Genomic DNA, 7648 nt, shown 5'->3' with positions numbered 1-7648 from the left:
ATAGGAGATTTAACATTTGGGAATTCATGAATACAATTAGTCACATTAACAGAATCAATGAGAAAGTCATATGATCATGTTAACAGATTAAAATGATATTGTGACACTTACAAAATAATTATATATTTAAAAATCAAAAGATAGGGAGTAGTGTAAAATAATTCTGAAACATAACAATTAGTAGATATGAAAAGTAATACAAATACATTTTGGGAAGAAAATTTAAATGGTATCATTAAGTTGATAATCCTCTAATCAGTTTATCAATCGAGTTTGATAATGACATTGACATCAGCTGTTTTTGTTCTGGAGAAAAAGTTTTTTTGCACAAAGGTACATTTAAATTGGAAATTCATAAAAATCTGAAAAAAATAGGATGATACTGTACATAATGAGGACTGAAGCTCACACATGTGCAGACATTGTCTTACAGTGCTTTTGCTTCTTGCAGATCTTCCTTCTCACCCATGTCAGGGAGAGATGACTCTGCCCTTCTGAGTGTTCAGAGACTTGGGGGTCAGTGTCTAGGCCTGGTAAGCCCTGAATTACAAATGACTTCTGATATACATGTAAGCAACATTATATGAAATGGAAGACCCATAACATATTGTCAGTGATGGATAATGTTCTAACAACTACATGATTCTTCCATTAGTCACTTAAGAAGCACAGAATTCTGTTATATTTAAAGAAAATGGGTGGAACTATGCTTTTATTCTATATAAATGTTTTAAAATTTGACGTTGCCATCGACATGGTGTCTGTAACTCAGTGTCCACCATAAGTTGATTCTTCCCCATTATGTCCCTTACTCTTTCACTTCCATTATATCTTCACACAGAAGTATGACTTTTTGTTCTTAAAATATACTTCTTAGAAGCTGCTATTGGCAATCAAATCTTGCAGGTATTTTATCTGGAAAATATTTCTCCTTTTTCTATTCTTTAAATATATACAATTCTACCTTTAATAATACTTTATAACAGCGTTGTTAATACTCGTTTGTCTGTTTTCAAGAAAATACAAGTTTTGAGAATACCCTTAGTGCTTTTAGTGGTTTTATTTTGTAATTTTAATTTATATTCACTTATATACTTCTATTTATAATTTACAGACATGCACAAGTTTTGAGTGGCATCTCTCTGCCACCCAGGCTGGAGTTCAGTGGCATGATTATGACCTATAGGTTCAGGCAATTCTTCCCCTAAGTTATCTGAGTACCTTGGGACAACATGCACCACCACACTCAACAGATTTTTTTGTTATTTTTTGTAGATTGAGTTGGCCAGGGTGTTCTCAAACCCCTGGGCTCAAGACATCTTTCCACTTCAGTCACTCAAAGTTCTGGGAATACAGTCCTGAGCCACCATGCCTCCCCCCTCACTGCTTTTAGGTGTTTTCCTCCTTTGTGGTATTATGCAGTTTGACTACTATTGCTTTTAATACTTTCATTTTTCTATTTTTGACACACTTTAATTCTAAATTTAGGAATTTATGTCTGGTTTTTAATTATTTTACAAAATCATAAATCATCAAATCTTTGGATATGACCTTTTATTTTTTTCACATATTTTACTCAAACCACTACATAAATGTTCCAGAAAGGTTTCATATGTACATTCAAGTCACCATTTATGTAGAACAGTAATCATGCTTTTGTCACTTGGACATTGACACTATGAGTATATAAACTGTGCTCAATATTTCCACTCAGTAGTTCTGTTATCAGTTCAATCTAATTTTATATTGTCTTAGCCTAGCCTATAATCCCAGCACTGTGGGAGTCCAAGGTGAGTGGATTTTGAGACCCTCCAGGGCAACTTAGCAAGATTGCATCTCTACAATTAATCAAATACTAACCAGGCATGGTAATGCTTGTCTGTAGTTCTGGCTACTTGGAAGGCTGAGGCAGAAGGATCACTGGAGCCCAGCAGGGTGAGGCTGTGGTGGCCAGGAGTGTTCCACTGCACTCCAGTCTGGGTAACAGAGTGTGACCAACTCCCCCCAAATAAAAGAAATATACTTTACTGCTATGTCATGACCACATAAGATAGAAGTATATTCCTGTCTATTTTGACATATACTACCATAAAACATATACAAAGGTATCATAAAAAGGTAAACATAATTTACACACTTACAGGGTATACACGGCACCATCAGCAGTTGGGAAATGTGTAGATAAATGTAAATATGCAGTATTAACTCATAACTGCATAAAGTTAGCTATGACACAAAGGGTGTCAGTCAATAATTTTGTGACCTCATCTTGCTGCCAGGTGATTAATGCAAGGGTTGTGAGATTCTGTTTCACACACCATGTGATGTTTATGTTTCCATATGAGCACTTGGTCTCTCCAGAGTGAATCAAGGAAACTACAAAGAATCATTTTATTTATGGCAAAACAGTGGAAAGGGAAGGGTCTCGAGATATAAATGTGGAAGATATTCCAGAGCCTAGAGCCTACACCACAGGAATTAGAAGATGACTTGCCTGTAATCCCAGCACTTTGGGAGGCCAAGATGAATGGATTGCCTGAGCCCGCGGGCTCGAGACCTGCCTGGGCAAAATTGGTGAGACCTCATCTCCACAATAAATCAAAAATTAGCCAGGCGTGGTGGCGCGCGCTTGTAGTTCCAGCTACTTGGAAGGCTGAGGTGGAAGGATCACCAGAGCACAGCAGACTGAGGCTGTGGTGGCTGGGAGTGGCCACTGCACTCCAGTCTGGGTGACAGAGCGAGACTCCAACACAAAAGAAAAAAGGAAGGAGATGACTTGAGAGGAAAAGTGCTTCCAACCCAGTGCCAGATGACTGGAAAGGAAACAGAGGAGATGAAATGGTGGCTCATGCCTATAATTCCAGCATTTTGGGAAGCAAAGTACAATAGAATTCCTTAGCCTAGGACTTCCAGGCCAGCCTGTGCAACTTGGTGAGACCTTGTCTTAACAATGAATCCAATAATTGGCTGGGCATGATGGCATACATTTGTGCCATCATTCAGGAGGTTAAAGGAGAAAAATGGCCTATTATCAACACGTGGAGGTTGCAGTGACCATGAATTTTCTAATGTACTCCAGTCTGGGCATCAGAGTCAACATCCAACCTAATATATGTCTTTACAATAGTCAGGATTCAGAAAGTTAGGTCTTATAAATATATTCCTGCATAATCTTTATTACAATAATCAAATGACCCATAATTTAAAACAAGAAAGAAAATATAACCAATAAAAAAAGGTTCACTAGAAACATCCTTCCATAAGTCACTCAATAGTGTATGGTCATCATTTACCGACAATCTTGAGTAAGATAGAATAGACTAACAATTATGGCAACGTAACAATTTATTGTGTAGACAACAAATGTTAATACTTTATAAACAATACTGTTCATTAAAACAAATGAATTTACATAGTCTAAATAAACATTCAAATTTCACTGTATGCTTGCTAGCAAAAAACAGATGAGACACATTCAAGCATTTCTGTTCTTCTGATAGTGGAATTTATTTGTAAACCACTTTCTTCAGTTTTCAAAATGGAATCTGGTTATTTACAAGACATAAATTTACAATATATACATTTCAAGAAAGTAATTATCTTTACTTGGATGTCTATGAAATTATTTATTTATATTATTCAAATTACATCTATGGCTTGAAAATATTGCTATCATGAAGATGCATCAATATATTAATGCTCTTTCCTCATTTTCTCATTAACATGTAAGTTGTAAGACAAATGATTTCTAAAACTCAATCTTTCTGTCATATATTTCCATGGAAAAATGTTATCCTGAGCACTCACCACATGCCGAACTTACAATACTGCTCAATGTGAGTCACAAAAAACCCCTTCACTTTGATCTTTTAAAGATTACATATCAGTGTTCCTCATGCTCCATGAAAAACACAAGAGGACTGCTGGTAACCTACTATTCAAGGACTTTTCATAGCTCTAATGTACCAACAACTGACCCAGGCTTTTACATACACACTATGAATGAAGGCATAGCATCATGTGAGTTGAATTACATCAATATTGTTTCCTTTTCAAATTATCCTCAGATTCTGCCAATGCACAACCAAAAGTATACATGGAATATACTTATGCTTTTCTAAAAACAAAAACAAAAAAAATCTTCTAATGCCATTCAATATCTGATATTTATTTCAACTTGACTTTTCAATAAATGTTTCCATATAAGTTGCATCTGTAAGGTTTTCAGTCTGAATACCCTAGTGTTTCCAATGGCATATATTTTGAAGAAAGGCCAGTCCACATTCTTTAAATTAGTAGATTCTCTACAATGCACAGTCTAATGTCCAATAAAGTTTTTGCTGGTTAATGTCTTTAGACTTTTTTTTACATGTGCACATTCAAAAGATCTGTGGCTTAAAATAATAATACCCTTTACATCTGTAGATTTCTAGCCATGCCTCTATGATTTATAACTTGATATATGATTTTCCAGTCATTACACATACAGAAAATTTAGAGTATAAATTCTCTGAAGTTGAGAAAATGTAGAATAACACTGAAAAGGTTTACTCCATTCTGCCTATCTATAGGGAATCCCTAAATATAGATGCTCATAAGTCAACCAAGTATTGAATGAGCGAAAGACTTTATCACATTCCTCTCATTTATATTGTTTCTCCTCCATATGGGTTTTTACATGTGCAGGAAATCATACATGAAAGCAACAGGCTTTACCACATTTTTCATTTTCGTAATGTTTCTCTCCATTATGAATGATCTTGTGCCCAGTAAATCTATCGTGAGAGTGAAAGGCTTTGCCACATTCTTCACATTTGTAGTTTCTCTCCAGTATGGCTCCTCACATGTATAGCAAATCCTTTGAGAGCAAAAGACTTTGCCATATTTGTCACACTTGTAGGGTTTCTTTCCAGTATGAATGGTCTTATGTCCAGCAAATCCTTTATAAGTGTGAAAAGCTTAGCCACACTTTCCACAGTTATAGGGTTTCTCAACAGTATGGATCTTAACTTGTCAAGAAAGTAGTGAGTGAATGGCTTTTCCTCGTTTCACATTTGTAGGATTTCTCTACAGTATTGATGGTCATATATCAAGCAAATCTATTGTGAGAGCAAAAGGCTTTGCCACATTCTCCACACTTGTAGGGCTTCTCCCCAGTATGGATGGTCTTATGTTCAGCAAATCCTTTATGAGAGGAAAAAACTTTGCCACACTCTTCACATTTGTAGGGTTTCTCCCCAGTATGGATGATCTTATGTTCAGTAAATACTTTATGGGAGCAAAAGGCTTTGCGGCATTCTTCACATTTGTAGAGTTTCTATCCAGTATGGCTCCTCATATGTGTAGCAAATCTTTTATGAGAGCAAAAGCCTTTGCCACATTCATCACATTTGTAGGGTTTCTCTTTAGTATGGATGGTCTTATGTCCAGCAAATCCTTCACGAGTGCAAAAAGCTTTGCCACACTTTTCACATTTGTAGAGTTTCTCAACAGTATGGATCTTGACATGTCGAGTAAGTAGTGAATGACAGTGAAAGGCTTTGCCACATATTTCACATTTGTAGGGTTTGTCTCCAGTATGGATGGTCATGTGTCCAGCAAATCCATAGCGAGACCGAAAGGTTTTACCACATTCTTCACATTTGTAGGGTTTCTCTCCAGTATGGATACTCTGATGTTCAATAAGCTTCGACTTCCTAGCAAAGCCTTTGCCACATTCTGCACATTTATAGGGTTTCTCCCCAGTATGGATGATCTTATGTCCAGCAAATCCTCCTTGAGAATGAAAGGCTTTGCCACATTTTTCACATTTGTAGGGTTTCTCTCCAGTATGGATACGCTGATGTACAATAAGCTTCGAGTACTGAGTAAAGCCTTTGTCACATTCTTCACATTTGTAGGGTTTCTTTCCAGTATGATCATAGTATGTCGAGCAAGGTTTGAACGATTGTGAAAGGCTTTGCCACATTCTTCACATTTGTAGCGTTTGTCTCCAGTATGGATGGTCATGTGGCCAACAAATCCATAATGAGACCGAAAGGCTTTACCACATTCTTCACATTTGTAACATTTCTCTCCAGTATGGATACTCTGATGTACCATAAGCTTTGAGTTCCGATCAAAGCCTTTGCCACATTCTGCACATTTATAGGGTTTGTCTCCAGTATGAACACTCTGATGTTCAATAATACCTGAGTGCCAACGAAAGGCTTTGCCACATTCTTTACATTTGTAGGGTTTCTCTCCAGTATGGATACGCTGATGTACAATAAGCTTCGAGTACTGAGTAAAGCCTTTGCCACATTCTGCACATTTGTAGGATTTCTCTCCAGTGTGGATAGTCTTATGTCCAGCAAATCCTTCTTGAGAGCGAAAGGCTTTGCCACATTCTTTACATTTGTAGGGTTTGTCTCCAGTATGGATCACCATATGTCGAGTAAGGTGTGAATGAGAACAAAAGGCTTTGCCACATTCTGCACATTTGTAGGGTTTCTCTCCAGTATGGATCATCATATGTCGAACAAGGCCTGAACGACTGTGAAAGGTTTTGCTACATTCTTCACATTTGTAGGGTTTCTTTCTAGTATGGATTACAGTATGTTGATCAAGGTCTGAATGAGTACGAAAGACTTTGCCACATTCTTCACATTTGAAGGCTCTCTTTCCCCTATGGATTCTTTCACATCTATTTAGATAAGGTGATTTTCTAAATGTCTTCACACATGTAGTGTGTACATTTCCTCCACTATTTTTTTGATATTGACTACACTTTGAGGACTGGTTAAACATTTTGCCATATTCATGTTTGAAAGTCATTTTAGAAATATGGATACTCTGGTGGATAAATTTGGATTGTTGATGAAAGACTTTCCCACTCTTATTACATTTGTAATGGTTATTTGCTATTGAGCATGCTATCTGCCCTTCACTCTTCTGCACACTAACCCAACATCTTTTTAAGCATAAGATTTTAAGGCCAAATTTTCCATATTTTCCCATCGGGTCCTTTGTGGGTGAGTCTTCTATGCTCTTCTCTGGCAAAAGGCCCTCGGTGTAATGAGAAGTCACAACTGAAAATTATGAAAATAAAAATTTATTCCATATACTAGACTCAGGTGAATATCCTTTAAAAGTGAAACTTAATATTATACCACGCTAAGGACATAAGCACAATGGCAAAGACAAATCACAGGTTTCCACTCCTTCATAAATATATGTACTTAAGAAAATACTTACCACATTGCCTGTGTGAGAACTCAAAAAACAGTTAAGACTTTGCAGAATCCACAGTGAGCACAATGTTAAAATGAGCTACATGGAAGAGGAAGTTTAATAATTTTCCCACCATAGTCTCCCCTCAAAATACAGCATGATGCAATCACATGAGATGTTCTAACTCTTCTTCCTCAGGGAATAAACAGAAGAGTAGAGCATGAGTCCACACTTCTGCCCTTTGGGGGTTAACCCAAAGGCTGGTTTCTGTCCCAATTTACAGAGAAGACACATCCTAAGAGCAGGTATGACTTGTCTCCTAGAATCTCTAACTTAGTGATTGGTGTCAATTAATCTAGACAACACAACTTTATAAACATTGTGACTTGTACATCTTTGAATTTCAAATACCTCAATTCAAACAAAGTATGCCAAA

The sequence above is a fragment of the Carlito syrichta genome, unplaced genomic scaffold (assembly GCF_000164805.1).
Source record: "Carlito syrichta isolate Samal-C Ts95f unplaced genomic scaffold, Tarsius_syrichta-2.0.1 Scaffold315927, whole genome shotgun sequence".
NCBI lineage: Eukaryota > Metazoa > Chordata > Mammalia > Primates > Tarsiidae > Carlito > Carlito syrichta.
This window is presented reverse-complemented; position numbering follows the sequence as displayed.